Source organism: Numida meleagris, chromosome 1 (assembly GCF_002078875.1).
Source record: "Numida meleagris isolate 19003 breed g44 Domestic line chromosome 1, NumMel1.0, whole genome shotgun sequence".
Lineage (NCBI taxonomy): Eukaryota > Metazoa > Chordata > Aves > Galliformes > Numididae > Numida > Numida meleagris.
The window spans coordinates 46,424,153-46,436,349 of NC_034409.1; the positions used below are offsets into that span (position 1 = coordinate 46,424,153).

General features: G+C 44.7%; 1 protein-coding gene across 2 annotated transcripts in view; it reads left to right on the top strand.

Moving 5' to 3' along the window:
• The window catches only part of ELK3 (ELK3, ETS transcription factor), a 32,796-nt gene continuing 26,432 nt past the window's right edge, over positions 5,834-12,197 (top strand). Inside the window, exon 1 of one of the 2 annotated variants that reach the window (XM_021392887.1) lies at positions 5,834-6,262. The gene's annotated coding sequence lies outside the window, so the exon portion shown is untranslated. The remainder of the gene's footprint in view (positions 6,263-12,197) is intronic. The other variant, XM_021392825.1, reaches the window with a different exon arrangement.

Below are 12,197 nucleotides of genomic sequence, written 5' to 3' on the forward strand. Positions count from 1 at the left end.
ATATGTTAATCATCACACAGTTTTATGGTCTCTGTGTTTTTGCCAAAGGCGGCACTTTCTCTTTTCCTTGACAGCTTCCGGTCATAGCTTAGGCCCCTGACATGAGTACTAGGCTTCATGTGGTTGGGCATAGATGAGGCAAGTGGAGGTGCCTGGAGGTGAGTGGAGTGACTGAGGGATAGCTACAGCTGTATCCAACCTGCACTGCTAGGGGCAGTTCTTGTTTTCAACCAGAGGATGACTACTGGACCTACACCCTGTCCTGTTCTCCAGTCTTGCATGAGTTCTCCCCTTCTTCTTGGGCCACACTCCACAAAATCAGACAAGGAAGTATATATTTAAGCTGTACTGAAGGCAGAATATGAAGCTAAGGGGTATCTGTGTCTCCCACCTTGAAGCACCTCTTTGGGCAGCTGCACAAGCTGGGAAGGCTTCTTAGGGTCCCTGTGCAGGGAGCAGGGAGATGAGAGCACCTCCAGACCATCCAGGGCAGGAACCTAACTACATTCTTTTAGTTGTTTTCTGAAGTCTCTCTCCTTTACAGTACATCAAGAAAAATGAGTGTACAAGAACGTATAAGGTAAAAGTATTAAGACATATTCATTTTTTTAATAGTTTTGTGTAATGTGACTTGCTTTCTAGCAAGCGAAATTATGCTTATGCTAATGGAAATTGCATCCCATAAGAAACACATAATGCATGTACTTTATGGGCTGCACCAATGTCTGGCTAGAGGGTAGTTTTGGCTTTAAAAACTCAAAGATATTTGGAAGATTTATTTGCTTTTCTAAAGTGTCTTTTATATGAGTTTTATAATTGTGGCTATTGAGTATGAGAACAGGGAAGGCTTTAAAAAAATGTTGATTACTTTATTAGAAAATGCACATTACCAAGACCATGGATAATTAACTTTAAAACAACAAACATGAGAAGACAATCATTGGAACATTATCACGAAATTCATGGTAATCAAAAGAGAAACAAATATTGTCATTTGCACCTAACTGAAATCTGTTAAGGAGGAATGTCTCCCCAGGTGAGTGCCATACAAGGAAACACAAAAGTCTATAAGGTCACACACTGAAGACAAAATCTGCACTATTTCGTTTGTCATCTAAAAATTTCAGAATTAATTAGTGTGGACTGAACAGCAGTAGCAGTGAGCTGTGTTCCATTGGACCAAAACCATTCAATAACAGTAAAAGCTGTTTAATTATATTCAGGTGCTATGGTGATACTGGGCAGCAGCAGTACCTTGGTTAAGTTATATTTAGAGATTAAGTTAGAATAAAACAGACAGATGGGAGACAGAAGAAAAAAAAAAAGGGATAAAATGCAACTAAACTTTTAGCTCAGACCTTTAATTAATTAGCCTGGGAAAAAAAGCCTGCGGTAGAACAGTAGACTGAAAGGTTTAAGAGATGCACAGTGACCTCTCAATTAGTTAATCTTTGCAGCCGGATTTGACTATGGGGATATTCAGAGATTCATGGAATCCTCTTTCCCTGTTTTCAGGGACTGATGATTTAGGTGCCATAGGCTCCTCCAACACACCATGGCATGACATTCCTGAAATGACAAGAATCATAGGCAATTACATTGCACACAGGAGGTAATTTCATATAAATCTTTCACTAAGAAGGCAAACCTAATGAAATAGCAGATGTAAGTGATGCTTTTTATCTAAACATGTTGGGTCATGTGCTTTCTTCCACAACAACATACAGGGAATGCAAAACATTCAGGAAAGCAAAAATGTGCCAGAGGAAAAGGAGTGTAAAAGCAGTAATTTCCCTGAACACTCCTTCCGGATCCAGCACCACAGCCTTCTTGGGCTGGGTAGGGAACAGGACAAATGCCTCAGGGTCTCAAAACATCATCCCCTAAAGACGGAAGGCAGACTTCTAATTGCAGCCCAGCAGAAATGCTCATTCACAGCCTCTGCCATGAGGGACTGGAAGGTGCTCCCGGAGGAAAGGGAAGTCCCCGGGGACTTCTTGGTAGAGGTCTGCACGGGGTACTTGCTTCACTGTGTGAAGAAGCATTTAGCCTGTCTCCTGCCTCTAACAGGAAACTTTTTAGGTTGAAACTTGCAGAATTTGTTCCAGAAAACGTGGCACGAGGTTTTTAACCATTCGATACTGACATGCAATTGTTTTTCCCACTAATCGGATCCAACTCCAACAGCACGCAGTTTAGTCATCATCTGCCATTTAACGCTTTTCTAAAACTCACAGTTTTACTTAAGACAGCTCAGCAAAGCCCAGGAAGAAAGAACACTTGAAGGGGAACAATGTGCAGCCCATTCTTTTGAGTTTCCAAGGGCTTACAGTCAGCGTTACACTCTGGAGGTAGTGCTGTACAGTACTGCAGACGGTGCTCTACTTGCCAGTGAAGCTGCCTGCGAGATGCGATAAAACTGAGGTGCTGGCCACTCTGTGAGCAGAATGGATCCCCTGGGACTTTTTGCAGTAATGAAGTTGTTGGCTCTGAAGCCCGTGTTTGTCCAGCTACAGGGAAGTGTGACAGAGAAAAGCCAAACCTGCAGGAGGAACGTTCATCAATATTGATGCAACATTTGCAAGGCATTTAAACACCGTGTTGCGAAGGGCAACCTGAAATCCTGCAAAATTAGGCTGCTGTTCCAACTCAGGTGATCCAGTTCTGTATACTCGCTTTCCAAAATCCCCTGGAAATCCCCTTGAAACCAGCAGGTGGTTCCTCAAGCCAGACCTACTACGAAATAAGAGAGAATGGTCACTACTGATTCTGCCACACAACATGTGGTGTTATCAGAAACACAGATACAAATCTGAAACCTCTTCACCACAGAGCCTGCAATCTGGAAAAAAATACAAAGTATTTAGAGAGGGTGATATAATATATACATGCATTGAATACACTTGCAATTAAATTAGCAAACGAAATGACCATTATTTCCATCTACTTTCAACTTTATTCTTGATAATTGCACACAATAATAAACATCTATATACTTTTAAGGAAAAACGTGCTGCAAAGTGACCTTACAATTACTTAGTTTAATCATGTGGGCTCAAGACTTGAGCGAATTTACACTAAAGCCTTGACCAGCACAGACATGAACCTCAGCCTGAACAGCTTAGATGGAGCTCTGCAGAGCAGCAAATCTGCCTTTATTTTTTTTTTCTTTGCTTTAGATAGGTTAATTATAGAAGCACATGAGATTTGTGAACAGTGTAAAAATACAGCAGAAACGACCTAGAAGGACAGACAAAGCCTGGTTTCTTAATTGATGTAATCTAATGAAAATGAGGCAGAATTGCAGTCACTATCCTTAGGAATGCTTTGGGGTATTTTCTTCAGCAGAAAGCCAGCTTTATAAACACGGGCTCCCTTACAGACTGTACAATCACTGGATGAACAGGCCACAGAGACAACTTGGGTCCACATGTTTGTTCAGGGTTGGTCTGAACCCATCTGATCAGGACCCTGAGCTGTGGTGCTGTGCCTCCCCAGAGGAGGAAGAGCAGTCTCCAGCCACTCCTCACTCTTTCTGAATGTGACAGCTGTCGTCTGGACCAACTTTTATCAACAAACATAGGCTGTGAAGCTAAACCCCCAAATCTTCACAGCTTGAGGATGGGACTGAAGCTTTAGAACTGACAGTTGTAATATGTGCTGATGGGTGGGCACAGGCAGAGACAAGTTGACTGGAATCCCTACCAAACACACAACTAGCATTTTTATGACTACATCAACAAACAGGCTTCCTGAATGGAACTGCTTTTGTAGAAGAAAAGAGCTCCCACACAGTACAAACCTGCAATTTTCTTCATTCATCATCTTTTATTCTTGCATCAGCCAATCCTTAAGGACAGCCATAAGTCTGAATTAATTTAGCTAGGCAGGTATCACGGATGAGAGAATTTTAATAGCAACTCTGTAAAACACAGTATTTTTATCAAGTATGTAGATGCTTGAGGGATGACTGCTTCAGACAGATTCCTAGGGCTCGCAGTAAATAAAAAGAACATGTTTATTTGTTAGCTTTCTTTTTAGGGACGTAGCATTATTTTTGTAAAAGAAAAGAAGTCACTGACTTGGTTTGAAAAAGTAATATTGGCTTTGAGCATTTATTCTTTCAGATCTCCACACCGCTGGTACTGGCCAAGGCAACTTTGAAATGTCTTTGCTTCTTCTCTCATTCACGATATCAGTGAAGGATGAATGCAGAAGATGAAGGTGGGCACCCCCAGCTGTCAGTCCAACACTGAGTTACTGGTGCCATGAAAGCCTTTCTGGCTGCCCTGCTGATGGAAACCAGGTCTTCAGTTGTACTCCCCAAAGGAAGGTTGATTCCTGCACCCTGATGGCTTCAACACCTAATGCATAAATAAGGACTTAGTCCACTGCACGTTTTAATCTAGGAAATGTGCTGCCCAAAGTTAAATGTTGTAGTGCTTCTTTATTTGGGAAACACAAAGTGAGCAGATCCCATATCCATATTCTAAGATTCAGAGTGACGTCTAAAAGGGCATTATTTAAAGAAAATGGTAAAGCTACATGATTTGGTGTGCTGGTAGAGTTTTATGCTTGGTCCCCCATGGCATGTTAGAAGACAAGAAGGGAGAACCCAACCAACTTCCCCAGACCCTGTTTGCTCTCTGTTTGCCCAGCTGTTGGGGTGCTGTTGACTCATGACTAGCGGCCAACTATGGCTATCCTTGTAGTTTCAGCAGAACATGGAGCACACTTTTTTTCACAGTAAAAAATAAGCACAGCATCTGTGTTGTTTCATGTTGAGAACATTTTGAGATGTTATTACTGCTTGAACGATAAATGGTGTGACTGTTAAAGAACAGTGTAGTACTTCCTGATGGCAATGTATTATGTATTTAGTAGCACCACCGCACTTTACACTTGGCTGTCAGAGGGTATGTCCCTCATCTGGAGAATTTCCAAATAAACTTAGGAATGGACAGTATAATCATAGAATCAAAGAATCTTTACATTTGGAAAAGAGCACTAACACCATCCAGTCCCAATCAGCCCATTCCCCCCATGCCCACTGACCATGTCCCTCCGTGTCACATCCACACGGTTCTTGAACACCTCCAGGGACGCTGACTGCACCACCTCACTGGGCAGCCTGTGCCAGCACCTGAACCTCCCTTGGCGCAACTTGAGGCCATTCCCTTATGTCCTATTGCTGTTACCTAGGAGAAGAGGCTGACTCCCACCTCACTACAACCTCCTTTCAGGTCGTTGAGGGCAATAAACTCTGCCCTGAGCCTCCTCTTCTCCAGACCAAACAACCCCAGTTCCCTCAGCTGCTCCTCATAAGACTTGTGCTCCAGACCCCTCACAGCTTCATTGCCCTTGTCTGGACACGCTCCAGGGCCTCCATGTCCTTCTTGTAGTGAGGGGCCCAAAACTGAACACAGTATTCAATAATGCAGATATATGAGATAGAAGCTAAAAAGGATATAAATGCCTTGGGGAACGTGTTCCTTCTAATGAATCCAAACACACAGTTGAGAACCGAGGTCTGGAAGTTGCTGGTCAAAACTTAAATCCTGATCAGTGCCTTTCTGCGGGTCGGTGCTATCTGTAGCGGGAACACTCCGCTCAGATTCGACGATTTGAGCAGCCCTTGACTTTTAGCGCTCCCTTTTTCTCGATTTTGCGCCGCATCGCAATGCCACCTTCTGTATTTCGGTACCGATTAGAGGCCCACCCTGGGATCATCCCTCACACCCCCACCAGCTCCGCAGCCGGACACCGTGCTGCCACCTGCGAGGCCGCTCCGGGGCCGCCCCCCGCCGCCGGGCCGGACCGCCGCGGGCCGAGGCTCCTCCCCGGGGGTGTAGCACAGGAAGAGGTGGAGGTCGGGGGAGCTCCTCGTGAGTGCGCGGAGTTCCCGTTAGCGCCGTGCTATGTGTGTGTCTTATGTTACAGCCATGCTGCACATCAGTGGCCAGAGCGAGGGGAGAGGGGAGGAAAAGCCTGTTTACACAGACTGCAAACCGCCTGGGGAATAATGCAGGAAAGGAAGTGAGCCGGCTCTCTGTCTGACTGCTCCGACTTCCTGCTCACACAGACACACACACACACACACCCCGACCGAAAAAAAAAAAAAAAAAAAACGGGGAAAAAAATCAGGATCTCATTACAACAGCAACAGAGCGTTTGCAGAAGGCTGTCAGCATGGGAAAGCGGGGGGTTTTACCCGGCTCCCTCTGAACACCGCGAGGCAGCGGGAGAGCCCCGCACGCTCTGGGTAGGTACAGCGCCGCAGCGCCGGGAGAACTCCTGCAAAGTTTCGGGGGTCTGCGGGGAGGGCTCGGGCCCTGGCGGGGGGCGGGGAGGGTGAGCCGGCGCAAAGCGGGGGGCGGCGGCGAGGAGCCCCCGCGCGGGTCGGGCGCTGTGAGTGAGGGGCGCGGGGAGCGCCGCCTCGGGGGCTCCGCGGAGCAGGGGGCTGTCCCGGGGGTAGGCGAACCCGGAGCCCCCCGCAGAGCGTCACGTCCCCGAGGCCCCAGGGCTCGGCTCCCCCGGGCAGCATCGCGCTCGCGGCGGCGGGGCGGTGTCACGGCGGATGGGGGGGCGCCGAAGGGGTCCCCGGAGCCGCCGTGAGGGCGAAGGAGGCCTGAGGGGGTTGGGGAAAGGCTGCTGCAGGAACTGCACGAGGGGCTTTAAAAAAAAAAAAAAAAAGAAAAAAAGTGTCGGGAGAGTTTCTGGCTCGTCTGGAAACAGCAAGACTAATTGCCATGCGCTTCCGGTTTGAAACTGGCAGCAGACAACATCTTGAAAATGAGTCACTGCTGCTCACAAAGAAACTCTGTGGTTTTCTCCCTCTCAGGTTTATGTATTTGCTCTTTTTACAGTTTCCTTTGTAGTCCTCTGCGTTCTGCCGGCCCTCCCCCTCCCGCTCTGCCCCGAGACCCCTTGGCCGCCGTCGGTAGTTTCCACCACCAGCCTAAAAACACTGCTAATGTTTGTGAGGAGAAAGAGAGAGAGAGAGAAAGGGAGAGAAAGTGGAGAGTTGTTTTTGGATCTGGCTGTGCTGAAGGTTAGAGGGACTCTGATGCTGCAGGGGGAAAAAGTTCCCTGAATTTTCCACTGGCTGCAGGAAGAGAGCCCATTTAGTCATGGCTAAGTAATGTCTGCACACACACCAACTAATCTCATTAGGAGTTTCCGTTCCTTAACACAGGAGGGTTTTGTGAAGCCCTGACAGCCCTTCTAGCGTTGCAGTTGAAAGGGAGACAAGTTACATCTTTATTTACTCAGGGGCGCAGTGCTGAGACAAGTATGCACAGTGCAGCATCTTTTCAGTCATGGGGACTTGAGAAGTCGACGGTTGCGTCTAGTTTTGAGCAGAAGGTCATGGTTCGTGTTGTATTTTGTTCTTACAGACTTTTCGACTAGTTAGGATTGAATGCAATGTAGTGAAGGCACCTTGCACAAGGTGTAGTGCGAGAAGTGGGGTACATGCAGTGCAGATCAAGACAAACACGCTCTGCATCCATGACAGTCACTGTGGTTGCGCCGTGAAAAGATGCTCCTGTGCCCAGGTGCTGAGGTTGTGAGCACATCCGAGCTGTGCATTCACTCCTGGAAGCTGCCGTATCGGCACTTTGCACGTTGAATTTTCAGGCGATATTTATTTCGTACGCATCGCTTTTGACTTAGTGCTTTGTGCAATTATTTTGTGATAATTCTCTTCCGTTGTAGTCATAACAGAATGCCTGTGTTCGGAATTAGAAAGAGTTTTGCTGTGTCCTAGTGATCTTCAATTTAAATTAGAGGTTAACTTTTGGGGAAAAAATAAAAAAGTCTGGAGCAAACAGAAAATGGAGTCTTGCTTGCAAGTGTTCTTTTTACTTAATGTCAAAAAAATGTGACTGAAATTGCAAGTAATAGGAAATAACACTTAGCTACTTAATTGAATTATCATGTGATAGCATTAAACCTAGCAAGTGTTGTGCGAAAAAGTCGTAGCTGGATGGAGAACTAATTGGTGTGCACCACGTGTTTACATTTGAGGATCTTCGGTGTTTCCTGTACTTCCTATGTCCAAGCTGCACAAAAAAGTTCTTCGTTAGCATTGCTGTACGGAGCAGTTCTATTAGTAGATTGGTGACACAGCCTTCAGATTCGGATGCCTCTTGGTTTCATGGTTGGGCAGAGAAAAATTAAAAAGAATACGTGAAACAGAAAACGCCTGAACTCTTCCAGGTGAATGCAGTCATTGGGCAGTGAGGGCTGCCTTCCGGTTTTGGAGTTTTATTTCTTCTGTAAGATTTTAGAGAGAGAGAGGGGCGTTAATGAGCAGAATATTAAAAGTAATTGTGGGATACGTGATGGAGCAGTCAGCATACAACACCGAGACTCTTAGTGAAGAGGTTTTCCCTGAAGTACTGCCTCTGAAATACGCACGTTTATTGTCTGCTGTTGTGTTAAATGTTGGAATTTCAGTGTGCCATCTGCTGAATCAGTGCGGATGAAGCGCGCGCATTCATCTGGACAGATAGGAAATGTATGTAGTGTAGATACATAGTATTCACTCAGCGTAAATTCTGTTTAGAAGAGAAAAAAATCCAAATATCCCAAAGCACATGATGGTTTTCCACTCAAATAATGCAAATGTTGTAGAGGTTTTTCACTGTAAGTATGATTTTATTCTTTCCCTGTTTTAATTTATGAAATATATAGTGTGTCTATAGTGTCTGGCTAAGGGATGAGATATTGTCACAATTGCTTATATCTCAGTTTTCTCATCACCTCCGTGAGTTGTTCTAAGAATAAAAAATGACAGGCTTTTATCCTTTTTGATACCACCAACTCTTCTATGCAGCAGCTAAAATAGGCGCAGGGGGAGAAACTCAGCTTTCCTTGTAACTGTGTTTGCAAAATACAACACACACGGATGCTTTCATACGTAGAAGTAAAACTTTGCCTTTACCCGTTATCAATTCTCACTGCTTACTGATGCTCCTATTTCTTAATATTTAGTTAAGCTTGAATCATGAAAACAAATCAAGTATCTCACTCTGAAGGCCGAAGAACACCCCTTTGCTGTGTTTTAGGTCTGATGATGTAAACTTCACTTTCCTGTAACGCTGTTCTTGGGACAGAGGCCAACTGCAGAGTGTGTTACGGTCAAGGTATTCCTGTAGGAAAGTATTACCGATGGAGTGACAGTGTAACAGTGGCTGAAACCTGCTTTCATTTAAAAATTGGTTCTGGAGGGCTTGCTGCAGAATGGAGGTCTCCTGGCAGGTTCACTGAGGTGCATGGAGCTCCCAGCTTGCCCTGCAGGGCATACACTTACATGTACTCTTAGTGCTTGTGGACGCTGGGGTTCCTCAGCAGCATAGCAAATGTGAATCTTAGCTTCGGGAATGCAGTTACGTGACCTTGTGTTGCTTCAGCAAATGAAATAAAAGAAGTCACGCTGAAATAAAAAGACATTTGGCCACTGAAGATCAGGGAGAGTAGGATGAGACTGGGAGAACCAATGTCTTGCTATTTATGATGTGTGTATATGGTGCACCGTGGTGACCTCATGCAAAGTTTGTATGCTCGTGTAGTTGCAGTTATCTTTGTTTGGTGGCTCCAGTGTGCGGCGTGTCCAGAGGCAGCTTTGTGCATCCTTCCTAGAGCTGTGACTCTGATTACAGGACAGGACACTGATTATAGGACTGGCGAGCCCGGGCCGGTTTCAAAGGGTGCTGTTGGTTTTGAGCTGCTGTCTTCTGTAACCACACCCAATGGCTCCTGCAGAGGCTGTCACTTCTGGGCCCTTGGAAGCCATCCTGCGCTGTACATGCGAGGGGTGATTCGTCATGCCTCTCCCCTCCGTGCTGTCCGCAAGAGGGAATCTTGCAGTCTTGAATCATGAGGCAGATGTTTACTTGGTGTGTGGCTTCTGAAGTGAATCAACTAATATTCTGGAAGCTGCTGAGAGCTCCTGAAAGACTGAATGTATCTGTTCTCATGTTGAAGTGTTTTGTTGAGTAAGGAATGATTAAAGAGTTAGTCATGATTTTCAGGAGGATGTCAAGGTGTGGGTACAGGAAGGCCAGCTCACTGCTCTGCAAAGCGAGCGGCCGCGTGTCTGCAGACAAAGCAGATGGAGCACCAAGTACACCCCATCTTTGTGCTTCATGCAAAGAAAGCACCTCTGTCCTTATACCTTTTGTAAGCTGCTTGTGGATTTATATACCAGCAACCAGGTCACAGTTCAGGTTCTCAAGGGTTTGCTTTTAAGAGTGGATTATAACTCAAGAGCTCTTGAAGGAAAATTTGCTGCTTTTCTAGTAGCAAGAACTCAACCAAATTCCTGCCATAAGCATTGGCACAGAAATATATTGATACGAAAATATCACATGCCTGCTAATTCAACACTGATTGATAACTGAGCAGGCATTCCGCATGTTTAATTTTATATGAATACTGTGGTGGTTTTTGCAGTACCAAAAAGTGCTCTGGAACTGCTGATGTGTCTGATCAGTGTAATTCATGGTCAGTGTCTCGCAGGTTACTGAATAACTAAATATTTGGGTCATTGTTTTAAGTTGTATTATAGTTAAAAACACTGGACCGAATTCTGCCATGCCATTAGCAGATACAGCTCCACTGGAAGTTTTCTGTTTCTCTTCTGTAGAGTTACAGTTAGCAGCACCACTTCTGCCCTTGCCCTGCTGAGACCGCTGTGGCGGTGTGGGGATCCATAGTTGTCTTTGAGCAGTGGTGTGGATGCTTATAGCGATGCTGTGGTGCCTACATTCTGCCCCTCCTTTGGGAGGAGTCCACTGACGCCCGCATGCATGAACTACGTGTTGGAAACTGCTCACCTGCAGCAATCACACCCATGAACTTCCAAGACGAATGTCTATGAACTATGCAAAGGAAGTTTCCTAAATACTCTACCACATTCTCTTTCAACATGTGAGGAGTTAGATACAGCCTAGACCCTTCAGGAGAAGAATTTCTGTAGGAAGCCACAAACTGTTTTGGTTCTTTAAAGCGCTTAGATATGTCTTTATTTTTGAGTGTGTCAGCGCTTCTGTGAATGCATGTTGCAGGCATTGAGATGCATTGGTAGGCTGGGCCTTGAGTGTTGCCAGGGCATTAGTGTGTGGCTCCTGCTAGCTTTGTGCCATTTGTTTGCTCCAAGCAAGTCCTCCTGGTCTGTCATGGCTTTGCTCTAAATTTTACAGGGTCCAGATGTACTAAGTATGTGACGGATGCTGCCAGTACTGTGAGATTTCCCCCAGACTCATTTCAGAATCACTTGAGTCATGTCTGAGTCTCTGCTTGCCAATTTACTCTGCTGTCATTGAAGACTGAGAATATAGCTTGGATAATCTTACACCGATGACTACATGTTAATGTATTTGCAAACAACACTTAGTTTCTTCGACTTTAAAGGATACTTTTTTACTTTAAATCTTGTGGATCCTAACTGGAAGATCAATTGTGTGGTATGCAGTTTTTCCTCTTCTCATTCTCTCCTTGTTTTAACTGTCTTTAAATTATATAATGAATCATTTGATTGTAATTTTTTTTTTGATCCTTACCAATCATTCCAAATTGGTAAAAGCTTTCTAAGCACTAACCTAAATATTAAATCCTGCTAGTGTGATTTTACCAGATGAGTCTTTCTCTGTGAATGTTAGTGAGCCAGCAAAGAAGTTTGTGTAAAATAACACTTTTGTAGTTGTACCAATAAGAACAGACTTGGGTGATAGAACTCATCTAAAGAATCAAAATGTCTATAATTGAATGTCCTCCTGTAAGTTTCCCATTCTCATCTTGCAAAACAGTTTATAGTTCCTCTGGAAAATAGATTTCTATTACGCATCCATTTGCCTCTAATGTGGTGACAGCACCTCTTCACTGTGTCTCTGTCTCTTTCTTCATCTTCTTTTTTTCATGTACAAAATTGAGCAGATATATTTTACTGTGAGCTTTTGGGGAAGGATGCTAATGAGAGTTATTGTTGTAAATGTTTATCTTGTGGTAATGCTGAGTGGCCTCTGTTGTATCAAGTCACAGTACAACATAAGAAGTTTAGAGACTCGAGCACTACTGTTATCTCTTCTCAGCAATTTATGGTAATTCACAAGAAGAAATGATCTTTAAAAAGCACTTTAAGAGCAGGTTCCTATTGGTGCTGTTAGCAGTATCTGGAGAAAGTTGACCATATT